We start from the raw sequence: 15,745 nt of genomic DNA, 5'->3' as shown, positions 1-15,745 counted from the left end.
GCATGTCTAGCATGATATTAAAATATGATGTCCTGATAGTCCACTGACCTCTTCTGCAAACAGCTGGCCCTTGTAGATCTCATCTGTTGCAAAGAGATTTTCCTGTTGCATTGGTTTTTCTGGGCACATTCTGGAAAGCAAAATAAAACCTCAGGGACATATGATAGTTGGAGAAGAAAAGTACTTCACAAATTGTAAGATTATATGTTATATATCATGTAAGTTTTTTAAAAAAAAATTCTGAGAAATAACTTTTAGGCAGGAAGAGTACAATCTGCGCAGTCTGAATTGAATTCCAGAGTCTATATACTGAAAGGGTCCATAGAGTTCATCCAGCTTCCTTTCACAGATGTAGAAACTGAGGCCCAGAAAATTAAATAGACACATTTCCAATATCACAGAAGGTTTTCCAGTTTTTTCTATTTTTCAAAGCAAAGTTTTAAAAATTAAAGTATGACATACATATAGGAAAGACTACCTGTCCTAAGTTTATAGCTCAATGAATTTTTACTACCCAGATCAAGAAATAGTATATTATCAGCACCACAGAAGACAACTACCCAAAGGTTACCAACATTCTAACTTCTATTATCATAAATTTGATTTGACTTTAGAAAAGTTAATATAATTTGAATTTTATAGTATATCCTTCTCCATATCTGGCTTCTTGTGCTATCTTCTATCCCTCTCTCCAGCTTTTCAGTTTGAAAAATTTCAGACCTATGGAAAATTACAAGTATAATTAAATGAACATCCGTATATTTTTGTGGTAGATTGTACAAATGAACACCAGTTTTTCCTTCATTTTATCAAGGCTTTTTTCCCCCCTTGTGATGAGAACTTTTAGGATTTACTCCCTTAAGAACTTTCAAGTATACAGTACAGTTTAACTAACTATAGTCACCATTATATCTCCATGACTTACTTGTTTTATAACTGAAAGTGTGTACCTTTTGATCACCTTATTTATTGCATTTATTTGTTGTTGTCATGTCTCTTTATGTCTATCCTAAACAGTCCTCATTTCCTCCCCAATTTTCTCTGTTGGTCTTTTGTGTCATTAACATTTTTTAAAAGTCTCGGCCAGTTGATTTTGCAGAATGGCCTTCAGTTTATACTTGTGTGATTGCTTCTCCAAGATTAACTTCATATTGTATACTTTGGGCAGGATACTACTACTGGATAATGTGTTCTCAGTGCATCACGTCATAGGGTTCAAAATGCCATTTTTTCCCCAATTGTTGGGGACTTTCTTTTAAGACGCAGAAATCTTAAGTCATTCTATGAGGCTAAATGGGAAGGGGTCTTGATTGCGAATATGTCGGTGTGTTATAGTTTCCATATGTGGAAAGGGAAAACATGAGTTTATCTCATTCCCAAGAATCCACTCCACTTTGTTGTAAACTGTCAACCTTGTCCAGCACCCTTAGGTCAATGGGCTGTGACTATAATAGTGGGTGACTTTCCTCTATGAATATAGAGGTCACTTTTTGTTCGCCCTCTTCCAAAGTCATGATCAATTCATTCTTATTAGTTTAACCTTAAACTCTTTTTTTCCTTTTTGTTAGGAAGGTAGACTTGTTGTGAGACAATGGAGAAATGTTTGTTATTAATTACAATTACCTTCAATGATTTAAAAATAATAAATAAAACAGCTCTATGGTGCACTTTTTTAAATACAAGAAATCTAAATATACTTTTGGAAGTTTAAAAGAGCTCAGTAGAAAAGAACCCAACAAATAGGAAATGTTAACCCTTTTTTTTCACAACTAAAGAATAATTGAAATAATCTTTTCAACAGTTTCAGGTGAGGTTATATCGGAAAGAAAACTAAAACTGGTAAATTTGCATCATTCAGAAGTGAATTTAATGACAGCAGTTCCTCAGCAGAGAAAGATCAAACTGACAACTTTAAGATGCCACATCAGAGATGTCTCCACTCAAAATAGTTTAGCGACTGACTGGTTCTCACATCTTTACTCATAAACACAAGATCTCATCACTAATGCTTGTGGCAGGATCTCATAATGATTGGGGGGTGGTGGTGGAGTGCCTCATTTGTGAGCCAGATGTGTCTAAGAATTGATCTACCATATGATCCAGCAATCCCTCTACTGGGTATTTACCCCAAATCTGAAGAGTCTCAATGATAAACTCTAAATAGGATGATGAAAGTTAGGTAAAAAATAGCCTCGTAAAGGAATAAGCATGAAAGAGTTATTTACACATCTTTGGACCTCGAATTTGAGTTGGTTGTTATTTTATTTTACAAAGGTTGGAGTTTTCCTTTATTTACCTGGTGTCTAACTTACTTCTGAAATCATAATTTTGTTTTATCCATAAGTGACAAACAAAAAATAGTGTTTTGGAATAAAGATTTTATTTGTTGGGGATATGAATGCCAAATAGTACTTTAAAGGGATATTTTGATAACTCATAAAGATTTAAGAATAAACTGTTCTCATGCTATTTTTTTTGGTGTATATATGAATAAACAACATGTGATGGTAATTGGAGGCACAGAAATATCGAAAATTTTGTATATATGCATTTTTCAGGGAAAGTAACATTAGCTGCCATAACAAATAATCCCCAAAAGCTTAGTGGTTTAACACAATAAAAATTTATTTCTTGCCTATGCCACAACATTTTGAGTACGTTGGTATTCAAAGAGCAGTCTTCCTTTGATTAAGGAGTCCAGGGTCCTTCTATCTATTTGCTGTGCATTTTCTAGAACCTTCATCTAGCAGACAAAGGTAGAGAGGAGAATATATGGATACTTGCTTAGGAAGCTTTAAGGCTAGACCATATGCCATTGGCCAGAACTCAGTGACATGTCTCCAGCCAACTGTAAGAATGGATGGGAAATATGGAATTCCTATATGTTTAGGAGGAAAATAAAATGAGTATGTTGAATGCACATGTCCCCCCCCCCCACAATTACCTCTGCCAAAACATCACTCATTTTCACCAGTATCTGAACAAAACTGTATAATATCACTGATGGACTAGAACAGGGACCAAGTTTTTTTTTATAAAGGATAAGATAGCAAACATTTTCAGCTTTGTTTGACAAGAAGAAAAATTAAAGACATCATATATGTACTTGTATAGCTATATAAGTGTTTTAGATGTAAAAATCATTCTTAGCTCAGAGACCATACAAACAGAGACAGTGCAGGAGGTGGTCTGGGGGCCATAGTTTACTGACCCCTGCAGAAGAGAAACTCTAAAAGAAAAAGTTTGATGATGCAGGATTTTTTGTTTCTCAGATTTTTTTCCAAAGCTGATTGTGACTTTGGTTGAGGTTTTTCAAATGACCATTTCTGTCAAATTATATGAGTGTATAGAAAATAAGTTATATTTCAAAATATAGTAAACCAATATGTCATTGTAAAAGGGTTCATTTCTGCAACATAATCTACAGTAACCTGCTAATATTTTCTAGGCACTTTATTTATAACAACTTTATTTAATGAGATTTCTCTAGGACTTCAGTTATCTTAATTAAACACTCAGATGTTGCCTTTCTCTTTGTTCCGTCTTCACTCTTTTCCTGGATATTGTACAACTGAGCAATAATACTAAGCAGGAACTGGGATCATGAAAGAGCCCAGGCAGAGCCACACAGAAGGAAATCTGTTTGGCCTAATCATAACAATCTTGACTCATGGTATGGTGAGGGATAAAATTTTATATATCATTTATATTAAGTAGATATAATAAATAAAAGGAAGCATTGTAAAAATGTTGCTTATAAGATTTTACTAATCAATAGAAGATTTCTGTTACAGCTTTTGATCTTTTTTTATTATTAAGTATTTTTGTGATTGTAAAACTAGTATGTTTTAATGGCCAGCAAATATATGAGAGGATGCTCGATATTGCTAACTATTAGGAAAATACAAATCAAAACCACAATGAGATACCATCTCACACCTGTTAGAATAGCTATAATCAACAGGACAAATAAAAACAAACGTTGGAGAGGATGCCGAGAAAAAGGAACACCCATACACTGTTGGTGGGACTGCAAATTGGTACAGCCACCGTGGAAAACAGTATGGAGGTTCCTCAAAAAACTAAGTATTGATCTACCATATGATCCAGTAATCCCTCTACTGGGTATTTACCCCAAAGATTTGAAAACCCACATCTGAAAGATATTTGCACACCAATGTTTATAGCAGCATTATTCACAGTGGCCAGGACATGGAAGCAATCAAAGTGTCCTACGATAGATGATTGGATAAAGAAGCTGTGGCACACATATACAATGGAATATTACTCAGCCATAAGAAGAGATGAAATACTGCCATTTGCGACAACATAGATGGATCTCGAGATAATCATGCTAAGCAAAATAAGCCAGATATAAAAAGTTGAAAATCACATGATATCACTTATATGTGGGATATAAACCTAAAAGCAACAAATGGACAAGACAAACAAACAGAGACTCATGGACATGAACTATAAACTAGTGGTTACCAGAGGGTAGGGGAAAGCAGGGAGGGGGCAGGTAGACAGGGTAAAGGGGATCAAATATGTGGTGACAGAAAGAAATCTAACCATAGGAGGTGAACACAGTGTAAATATATATATATGCCTTACTGTGTGTATGGCTGAAACTTATTGGATTTAGTTAACCAATGGCATCATAAAAATAAATAAATAATAAATAAATAAATAAATAAAAAAAAAAGGGAAAAGTAGTATGCTTTCACTGTTGAAAATATGAAAAATTACTTACATCTATCACCTAAAGATGATCACTGTTAGGCTTCTGGAATAGTTCTTTCCCATTTAGATACACACAGATGACCACACACACACACAGATATACATATCTATTTAGACATTTTTACATAATCTAGGGGCATTATAGAAATCATATTATATATGGTGATTAATAAACTTCTACAAGAATATTTTTAATGGCTGTAGCATATGACTTTGTATGAATATATCCAGTTTACTTAGCCAAACCTCTATTTTTGGACACTTATATTGTACAAAATTTTCTATATAAAATAGAGCAGTATACCCAACAAAATGAGTACTTATATCAACAAAAAGACATGTATAAGAATATTCATAGCAGCTTTATTTTCAGTAATCCACAGCTGGAAACAATCTGAATATATATTAATTTTAGAATAGATAAACAAATTTTGATATATCCATACACTGGAATACTAATCATCAGTGGACAAGAACTAATGGCTGGCTGCTGCATGTAGCAATATGGATGATTCTCACAGATATAATGTTTAATATAAAAAATACATACAAAAGAATACATTCTATATCATTCCACTCATATGAACAGGTACAACTAATCTAAAGTGATAAGAATAGTGCCTTGGGGATATAAACTGGGATGGGGCACAAAGAAATCTTCAGAGTTCTTAAAGTATTCTATATTTTGATCTGGGTGCTGGTGTATATGAATGTAAAAACTAATTGAGCTGTACACTTCTAGTAAGACTTAAGCACTTGTATCTTAATAAACTGAAATAAGATTAAAAATACTTTGTGATATGTCTTTGAAAATAGATTTTGACTACATTTCTTATAAATTCCTTAGTTTAATCTCATATGTTCCAAGAAATACTATTTTGAACTAAATAGCATATTTTTTCTAAAAGTATATCTCTTTTTCTGTTACAGATTTCTTTCCCTGTTATCACATAAGATAAAGGATGGATTTTTTTCAGATAACGCTAGATTTGTTAAAGGATAATAAATCAACAGAGGAGTCATGACTAGAACTCTTATACTCTTCTTTGGACTTCATATAAGTTTCAATTTAATCCAGTATTGAACATATAAAAATGGATTTCAAAAGTCCGTGTAATTAAAGATGTTTCTCCATGAACCGCAGTTTACAAAATGGATTTATAATAGAATTCTTTATCTGGTAAAAGTTTTCTAGTACACCTCAATTATGGTCTAATTAATAAACAATTGTTTTATGTTTTCAAGGATGTTGCTAGATTATGGAGTAACATATTATGCATCCCACAGTATAATAACTTTACATGTAAATATTCTATATATTAGTCAGGTTTCTGTTATAATAGTGCTTTCACAAAAATTTCAGTGACTACTATAACAAACATTTTAATTCACACTCACAAATCTGTAGGTCAGCTATGGTTTGAAAGATCTTGGCTGGTCCAGAATGGACTACAGGTTTCAGGTCAGTTTCAAGTCTGTTCCCCATGTCTACATTCCAGGACCAAAGCTAAAGGAGCAAATATGTGGACCTTTAACGTAGTGAGTGGAAACTCCAAGAGACCTGGGCCAGGCACTTAGGCACATTTAAAGTTTCAGCTCATGTCACATCCACTTATATGCTACTAGCCAAAGCACCATAGCCAAGCCTAACATCAGTGCGTTAGACATCGGGAAGACTGGGGTGAATATCCTTCACCTGTATCAATAATTACTGCTGCATAACAAACAACCCTAAAACTCAGTGTCTTAAAACAATACAAATTTATTATTTCACACAAGTCTATGAGTTGCTTTAGATGGCTTTGCTAATCTAGGCTGGTCTTACTCATGCATCTGTGGTCAAGTGGCAGGTGGGCTGGGGACTGGTTTATCCAGGATCACCTCAGCTGGGACAACACGGCTCTGTTCTATGTGGTATCTCATTTCCCAGCTGGTTAGCTTGGACTTGTTCTCATAATTATGGCAGGGTCCAAAAGAGATAGAAGCTTACAAGACTCTTGAGCCTAGGCTCAGACATGTACAGTGTCACTTCTGCTGTATTCTGTTATCTAAATGGTCACAAGACTGGTCCAGATTCAAAATGTAGGCAAATAGTCTCCACAACCTGATGGGAAGTGCTGCAAAGGCACATTGCAGAGGGTATAGATAAAGGAAAGAGCGGAGATTTGTGGCTGGCTTTGTCATCTACAGTAATGACTATCGTGACATTTGTAAGGGTGGAAAGAAAAGAGGAACACCTGGATTTTAAAAAGCAGAAAGAAGATTTCAACTCTATTAATTCAGTTTCAGCTTAGCTTTCCTCTAACAGAGATGTGACACAAAGGGAAAAAACTATACTGTGTTATTATCTCTTCTTAGGATCCTACTGTGTGCTGTCCAGAATCATTAAGCCGTCATCAGATAGGTTTTTGTCCACTTAAGACCTTAGGCTCATACTGAGATCTTGAAGAAGTTGTTCACTAGCGCCCCTTATGACAGCAATGGAAGATGACACATAATACTTGGTCTAATTTGTCTCTCCATATTTTGAGTGTTCATCATTCAACTAACTATAGTGAGAAACGGCATGATCAGAGAAACTGATAGTAGAATGAATGAATGAATGAATGAATGAATGAATGAATAAACAAACAAACAAACAAACAAACAAACAAATAAATAAATAAATAAATAAATAAATAAAATTGTCTAAATAGGGTGTGAGTTTTAGTCTGATTTCCTCCCATTTTTTTCTCCCTCGGATCTTCCATTCATCTCTTGGATATCTTTGAGGGGACCTGTGATGGATTGCATTCTTTTTCCCATTTATATTTTCCTACCCTGTTGATATTAGGCTTATCCACATAACTTGTTCTGGCTCATGACATGTGAAAAGCAATGGTGTGTCTGTTCTTAGGCTAGGTTTTAAGAGACATTGTGTGTTTCATCTAACCCTCTTGTGCTTCTGCCCTAGGCAGCTACTGCTTTAAGGAGGATGAGAGACATGTGGAGCAGATGTGGACCTAATCCGCGGCTTGGAGCCCAGGCCAGCTGGACTCAAACCGGGTCAGTTGACTATGAATAAATGATAATTGTTTTGAGCTACTGAATTTTAGGATGATTGTTATGTAGCATTATTGCTAACTGATTTCTACAACTTCCAGAAAAATGTCCTGAATTGTTTTACTATGACCCAGCTTTATATTTACAGACACTAAACTCGAATAAATAAATTTTATATAAAATTATATAGTTGGAAGATATTCATATCCCATCTTTATAATTTGCCATATCTACATAATTTCTCCACTATTATTAACCTAATCTTTTTGACTTAATTTCAATCCATTAATCTAGATCAACATTTCCACTTATCTATATTTCAGCAATAGTATTCATAAAATAAAAGTTTATGTATTATTATATTTTCACATCTGTATCTGTATCTATATCTATATCTGTGCCTGTAGCTATACTAGTATCTGTATGTACATGTGTGCACACATACTGTGGCTATGATCATTCTATGTGTGTATTCATCAAATCTTAAACCCTCATTTGTTATTTTCCTAGGTATATAGAAAGATTACATTTCTAAGCCAAGAATGGTTAGATCAAGGATAATCAGAATCGGTGGTACTGGTTTACTCATTTCTAGATTTGATTCTTGAAATCTCCTGCATTAACTCTCTCTTTCCTTATCTACTGGCTGAATGCAAAGAATGTAGTTTAGAACTCCAGGATCCTTGAGAATGGCAGTCTGTAGAGAGAAGGAATGAACCTTGATTTTTAAACCACATTCCCCTCTCCCTTTTGCTTCCTCCTCTCCCTTCTGCCCTTTCCCCACCTCATCAACTGGAACTGCACTGTCCATGAGTGAGAAATCAATCTTACTGTGTTCAGCTACTGAGAATTCAGGAGGTATTTGTTTTAGCAGAGTTACCTATTTAATATAAACGCACAATCCTTAAAATTAAGACGTATACATGCATGTATTACCTAAGCTTGCCTCTGTACCACCTGTGACCCATATGCCACACTTTGGAAACACAGCTATGATCCAAATCCCCATTTTACAGTCAAAGAAACTGAGGCCCAGAAGTGGGAAGGTGCCACCAAGTGTGCACAATGAGTTGGAACAGGAACTGGGGCTAGAATCAAAGATGCCCAAGTCCCAGACTAGCCATGCTTCAGGAATGCTCTACATGTATTTAGTCCTGTCAGGATTATGCAATAGCTTGTAGCTGACACTGCCAATGTCTCATATTGCTTTGGAACCACTGATAGATGGCAAGAACTCCCCACTTTGCTCACCTGTGACTCTGCTTCAGGGTGTTCTCTGGCCATAGGAGTGCATCCAACCTGCATGCAGAGACAGATGTTCTGGGAACTCTCCTCCACCAATGCACACACAGGAGTTGGTGGGCAAATACCCTGATTTCCATCCTTCAGTGCCTGTTCTACAGTATCCCAGTGGGTCTTTAGAGGGACTGAGGCCCATTGCTCACAGTGATAAGTTGCCCCTTAACATTCCCTCTCTTGTCTCCTTGTTTCTCACTCTCACTTCCACCTCTTCCCCTACATGACAGGCAGAGAGCTTGAGAGAACGCATCTACAAGGAGAAGGTGACTTTTGAACAGAGACCTGAATTCAAGATGAGACATACTAAAAGAGAGTTTAAGACAAAATATTCACCCCTTAAAACAGCCCTGGAGATGGGAAAGGGCTTGGTATTCCCAAGGCATAAAAATGAGGCCTGTGTGGCTGCAACAAGAGAGTGAATGGTGGTGGGGAGCTCCTAGAGAGGTAGGCATGGGTCAGATCTCCAAAAGAGATTTGATCTTATCCTAAGAAAGATGGGAAGCCAGCAAATGGTCTCAGGCAGGGGAGCTGTTTAATCTGATTTGTGTTTTTTGGAGTCGAATAACAGACCTTTTCAGAAAATGCAAGAAATGCTTTGGACCTTTTAAGCAGGAGGCAGCATAGGTGCCTAACGAGTCCACTTGTGAGCTCACTGTAAGGGGAGGTGTCCAGTGCCTTCCTGTGTGGTGACGAAGCCCCTGCCTTCTCCCTTCCATTTTTACCACAGTCTGTCTTTCCTTCTTCCAATCAGCAAGGGCTGAGGGAGGTCGCCCTGGATCAGTGAAGGCACCTCCCCACGCTGCTTTCTAAACTGACATGTTGGGCCCTATTCTGTCTTAAAACCCTTAAACTGTCAGCTACCTCATACCAAATCCAAAGTGGAGTTAATTCGACCGGGAAGAAAATACTAGCCATGATTTAAAAGGCCATTCCCCCACTATTTGCCCTATACGAAATAAATATCTTTTTGCACCACACCCTGTTACAATTATTAAAGGAGGCTCTAGCTATATTTCTGTGCCCAGGGGAAGAATTCTATTACAAAGGTGGGTAAAATGGGCTCTTGAAAACTCCAACCAACCGTCTTGGAAATGTCACAGGAAACTGTGATCTATGGATGTAAAATAACTGACAATAAGTGGTTCAGACAAGCCCAACAGTTCAACCTTCTGAAGGGAGTCTCTGTCACTCCATTCTCTTCAAAGGTGGGGGGTTCTGTTGTGAAAGCAATTAGGTTGTTTGAGACTTGGAATTAAGACATCTCAAAATTAAAATAAAACTATGGAAATCCAAAACCAATCAGTACTCAAAAGACTGATTAATTCTGTCTTTAAATGTATAGATGCTTGAGTAATATTATTTGAGTTATTAGATTCATGAGGATTCTGAGAAGTCTTATGGCGTTATTAAAGTTTTATGCGAAACGATTTTGCAAAGCTGTTTTCTGTGTGAGCCAATGTGACAAGCACTTGGATAAACACTGTTTTTCCTTTGAGAGGCACATTTATTGTAGTTTCAAACTAGATTTAAATAGTTGGGTCAGAAAGTGTTTTAAAAGGTGAATTTATCGTTGCAGGTTTTGCATTTCTTAGTCTGAAGCTCCCAGCCCTCATCTGAAGTTTAAAAAGATGGTCTGACAGTACAAATTACTTTCTTTGTTTCCCATTTAACAGAGCTTGAGGTTTTTATAGGTGTATAAACTTTTTATAACTAAGTCTCTACAAGTTTTAGCATCGAGAGGAATAATCAATGGCTATAAAAATGTATGATAAATCACTGCTAATAAAAATGCAAGTATCGACCATTTTAACTGATTCAAATAATTGCTTTTCTATGTCATGTAACTTAATTCTCTTTTATTCAATAAAGGTACATTTTATTAAAATAGAACATTATTTCAAGTACATTGAAGCAGTTGAAAATGCAAAAATCCTTCTAGTATATAAACAATATACAAAAGTTTGATCATGAATATTAAGATGGCGTTTGCATATGAAATAGATATATACATGCATATGGATCTTCAAGGGATTGTCGAAGAATTTTACTTCATTTTTATTTATTTATCTTAACTTTAGAGAAAGGGTTCAAATTGTCATGTTATCAACCTACTAACCGTCTCTATGCTCCAATTTTCCTCATAAAATAACAGCTACTTATAAAGTTGTTGCAAGTATTAATTCAGTTAATAAAAGTATAGAACAGTGACTAGCATTCAATTGATGTTACTTCTATTCCCCAATCCCCAGCACCCAGTTATTGAGCACATAGCTAATGCTTAGCAATTGCTTCTTAATGAATATTCTGGTAAGATAGACCTCTTCTTAAATTTGAATGCTAAGAAATGCTTCTTTTGGTAGCATATATGTAGCATTTTAGGAATTCTTAAGAACTGGGTATTATATTTCTTTCTTTTTAATTGATTGGCAACATTTAAAGATGTGTACTAATACAAGAAGCTATGGCATAGAAAATCCAAAATGGCATCCACTTTAGCAACATTATCCATTTAATCATGCAAATTTCTCCTTTCTCTCACTTTCCACACTGTGTTCATCAGCAAACCCTACTGATGCTCTATCTCAACAATGCATTTGAAATTCACCAACTTCTCATCCCTAGCACCAGCCCCTCAGCCAGACTTCCATCAGTTCTCATCAAGGCTCTTCTAGCAGTCTTGACCATCTTATTTTCACTCTTGCTCTTTTCCAATCCCTTTCTCCCATAGTAGTGGGAATTATTTTTTTTTTTCAGAATACATTAACTTTATTTTTTCCATTCTTTTTTAAAAACTACAATATTAAGGTATGATTGACATACAAAAAGCTGTACATATTTAATATATACAATTTAGTGAGTTTAAAGATAAGTATACATTTATGAAATCATCACCACAATCTATGCCATAAACATATCTATGCTCTCCAAAAGTTTCCTTCTACCTTTGCTATTTGTTATTATTTTTGTAATAAGAGCATTTATAAGATTTATCTTCTTAGCAAATTTTAAATTTCGTACTACAGTATTATTAATTATAGGCATTTTATTGTACAGTGAATCTCTGATACTTATCCATAGGAATGACCTTTTAAACAGCAAATGAGGTCATGTTGCTCTCATCTTAAAATCTATCCAGGGTTATGCGTTGTGTTTAGAATAAAATGCAAATTCCTTGCCATGGCCCATAAAACTCTACAAGATCTGGTCTTTGTTCATTTGCTACACCTTATCATGGGCCATTCTCCCACCTTACTTCTTAAACTACAGGCTCATTGTTCTGACAGTTCCTGGAACACATCCATTCTTTTCTATTTCAGGGCCTTTGCATGAAAATTTGGTTGTACGGATCATCTTTGTGCTTCCCCATTCCCCAAAGCATAGCTGCTTTTGTCCTTCAGATTTTAGCTGAAATGTAACTTACTCAGAAAGGTCTGCCTTGGTCATTCTGCATAAAATAGAGCTTTTCTCTTATTATTTGTTTCAATCACAGATCTGTAACTATTTATTTCATTTTTCTGTAAACGTATATTATTTATTTACTTGTCTTTTGTCCGGTTCCTCAACTAGATTGTATGATCCATGATTCAGGGGCCATATCTGTCTTGTTTCATTAGAGCATGCCCAACACCTAGCACAGTGCTGGTGGGCACTCAGTAACAATTATTGAATAAAAGATGGAAGTGTCGTCATGCCCAGAGTTATATTTTGCTATGAAATGAAAACAAAAATAATATTCATTTTGCCCTTTATCTTTGCTATTTAGTATAATAAGAGTTTGTCTCCCAATACTCATGTATTTTTTTTTCACTTTTATGCCTTTACTTGTTCATTTCCTTTAGCCAAGCATACCTGTTGTTCCACTACTACCTGCTGTAGATGAAATCTCATCTCAAAGTCTAGCCCCTCCATGAACTTTCCTCTGGTCCTCCCAAATGAACATTTTCTTTACTGCGCCGTTCTACTCCTCTTTTGTGCCCCCCTAAAGGCTCTTACCTTGCTTGACTATAAACTTTTCCAGAGGCCATACAACCCTCATCCCTGAGAAACCTAGCAGCATGCTTTATGGATAACCCTACCCTCTGTAAAAGTCACTCAATTAATTTGTTTATGAGAAAAACTGGAAAAATGAGTTAATTACCCAAGTGTTTCCAAATGTCCAGATGTTTAGCTTCATGTAGGAAAAAAAGAAAGCTGAATGACTGATCAAATGTCTTCCTTTTCATCTTTGTGGTTTAGAATTTTTTAAACACGATCCCATGGTTTGTTTCTTATCATCTTAACCATGTTTTCTCCCTCGCTCAGACAGTACAAATTTGCCTCTATTCAGTGTTTCCTCTTTAAAAAAATAAAAATATAGCATTTTGTCTTTAAGAAAAGGCTGAGAAACATTACAAATACTAATAATGAATAATAAATATCATGAGATGGAATTTGTTTTGTCACTTTGTAGGAAGAGCTGAGGCAGACCCGCTCAAAGAACTGGCCATCTCTTTATGCCAGGATCAAAGGGCAGATGACCTAGATTCCAGCCTGATGTTTGCAACATAGTGTTTGCAACTCCGCCTCCAAATTCCAAAGAGGGTCACAGTGAAATGAGTGGGTGCCATTTTACTAACTTAAAAGGCTTACAGAAATAATATGCCTCTTATTTTAGAAGTTAACCAATATCTTGTTTTTATTTTGACCTTGTACATATATCTTAGATACACAAAATGGAGGTTGTGAACTTTCTGGGGTGATGATGATGATCTCTATCTTGTAGAGTTCTGGATTGCCCAGGTGTGTACCTTTGTTAGAATTCATAAAACCAAACACTTAAGACCTATGTTTCCCCACCCATAAATATCATAGAACAATTTTAAAAGAAAAAAGAAGATAACCTGAGTACTGAAAAATTCAAACAGTACAGAATTACATAAAGAAAGAAGTTAACAATAAAAAATTACACAGGAAATTACCACACAATGTGGTCCATGGCGAGTGGCATCCATCAGCATCATCTGAGATCTTGCTGAACCATGAAGACCCTCAGGCCTCACTAGTTACCTGATGAATCAGGGTCCTTAATTTAGTAAGGCGCCCAGGTGATTTGTCTACATATTAAAGTTTGAGAAGTCCTGTCCTAAAAAAATTAGAGACCACAGTTATTTACATACTGAAGTCTATCTCATCAGCTGTGCTGCAGTTTACCGGGTTTTTTGTTTTTTGTTTTTTGTTTTTTTTGAGGGGGTTAAAATGTAGCCATTTCCTCACTTGCCCTTTCTGTGCAGTTATCTCCCCTCTCTCTCACCCTAGTAGCTTCCTGGTCTTGTGACTGGTGTTATAAGCTGTCATTCAGACTCAATTTCATTAATAGTTATGTACTAGGATGGCTAAACAAGCCTAGTGAAACTTCTTAACCTCTGTACTTCTGTTTACTTTTCTTTACAAAAAACATAGTGGCACTGGGGCTACCCAGAGTTTAAATTAATTAATGTTTATAGAGCACTTCAAGCTTGGGGATAAAAGCTTCTTTGAAAGTGCATGTAATTATCATTATGGCTAATGAAGCTCGCTGCTAGCCCCTCCCCCTCACTGAGGGTCAGGGAGCTGCCCTCGGTAAAAACTATTCAGAGAAGGTGGAAATTTAACTCAAATGTCATTTTCCTTCTTTGGTCACTCTTGATGTTTTCAGGTTTATTATTTTTGTTTTGTTTTGTTTTGTTTTCTATAAACTGGATGTAGATGCTTTAAGTTAAGTGAGTTTATGGTAAAATAAGAAAGCTAGCCTTAGACAGTGTACTTCTACTGTTTCCTTGGTTGGGAAGTGAGGTCCAAATGAGCCTCAGAGAGAGAGGGAGGGAGGAAGGGAAGAAGGGGTGGAGGGAGGGGGAGAGAGAGAGCTAGAGAGAGCAAGAGAGAGCGAGAGCGAGAGAGAGAGGAGAAGCGTTACTAGAAGTGACTTAGTGCTGGCACTCATGATGCTGAGATTTATTATTTAGTCTTGGGTTTGACCAACTTCCAGGATCCTATTTAGTGCTATTTGCAGAAGAGAAGACATTCTCAATAGGTTCTCTGCTCTGAGAACACTACAGTTTAAAGGAACAGATGCCTCTCCAAACAGATGCCTCGATAAACTCAACAACTGACAGTGTTAAAGGGAAACCTATTTACTTAACACAGATTATGTTGCAAATAGCGTTGAGCAAAATTACTCTTTATTAATTTCTACAGTTTATGTCTCAGCTTGTCACTTTAGCTTGATTTCGGAGGTCATGAAAGAAGCAGATGCAGATAGCCACAATGAAATAGCTACAGCACCTTTGAGAATTTATTTTAAAGTGATCTAATATTTGAGTTTTGAGAAATCAACTCACATTTATGGGTACCAGGAGAAACTTGCTACTTTATCTATTTGGAATCACTTTGAAGAGAGACACTTCAGTTTGAAAGAAACTTTTAAGGATAAACTCATGTCATTAACTGGGTATTATTATTGCAAGATAAAGCTACCTAAGTGTAAGAGTTTTTGAATCTGGACTTTAAACTGGTCTGTGCAGAAAGAGTGAAGTTAACATCATTGGATGAAGGAGTGATTCTATAGCACAGGCCAACCTGGGAAGATGAAAATTACTGAAATGAAGTGAAAGCAATGTCTTGACTCTTATATCCTTAGATTTGG

This window comes from Rousettus aegyptiacus, unplaced genomic scaffold, assembly GCF_014176215.1.
Source record: "Rousettus aegyptiacus isolate mRouAeg1 unplaced genomic scaffold, mRouAeg1.p scaffold_m13_p_12, whole genome shotgun sequence".
NCBI classification, from domain to species: Eukaryota; Metazoa; Chordata; class Mammalia; order Chiroptera; family Pteropodidae; genus Rousettus; species Rousettus aegyptiacus.
This window is presented reverse-complemented; position numbering follows the sequence as displayed.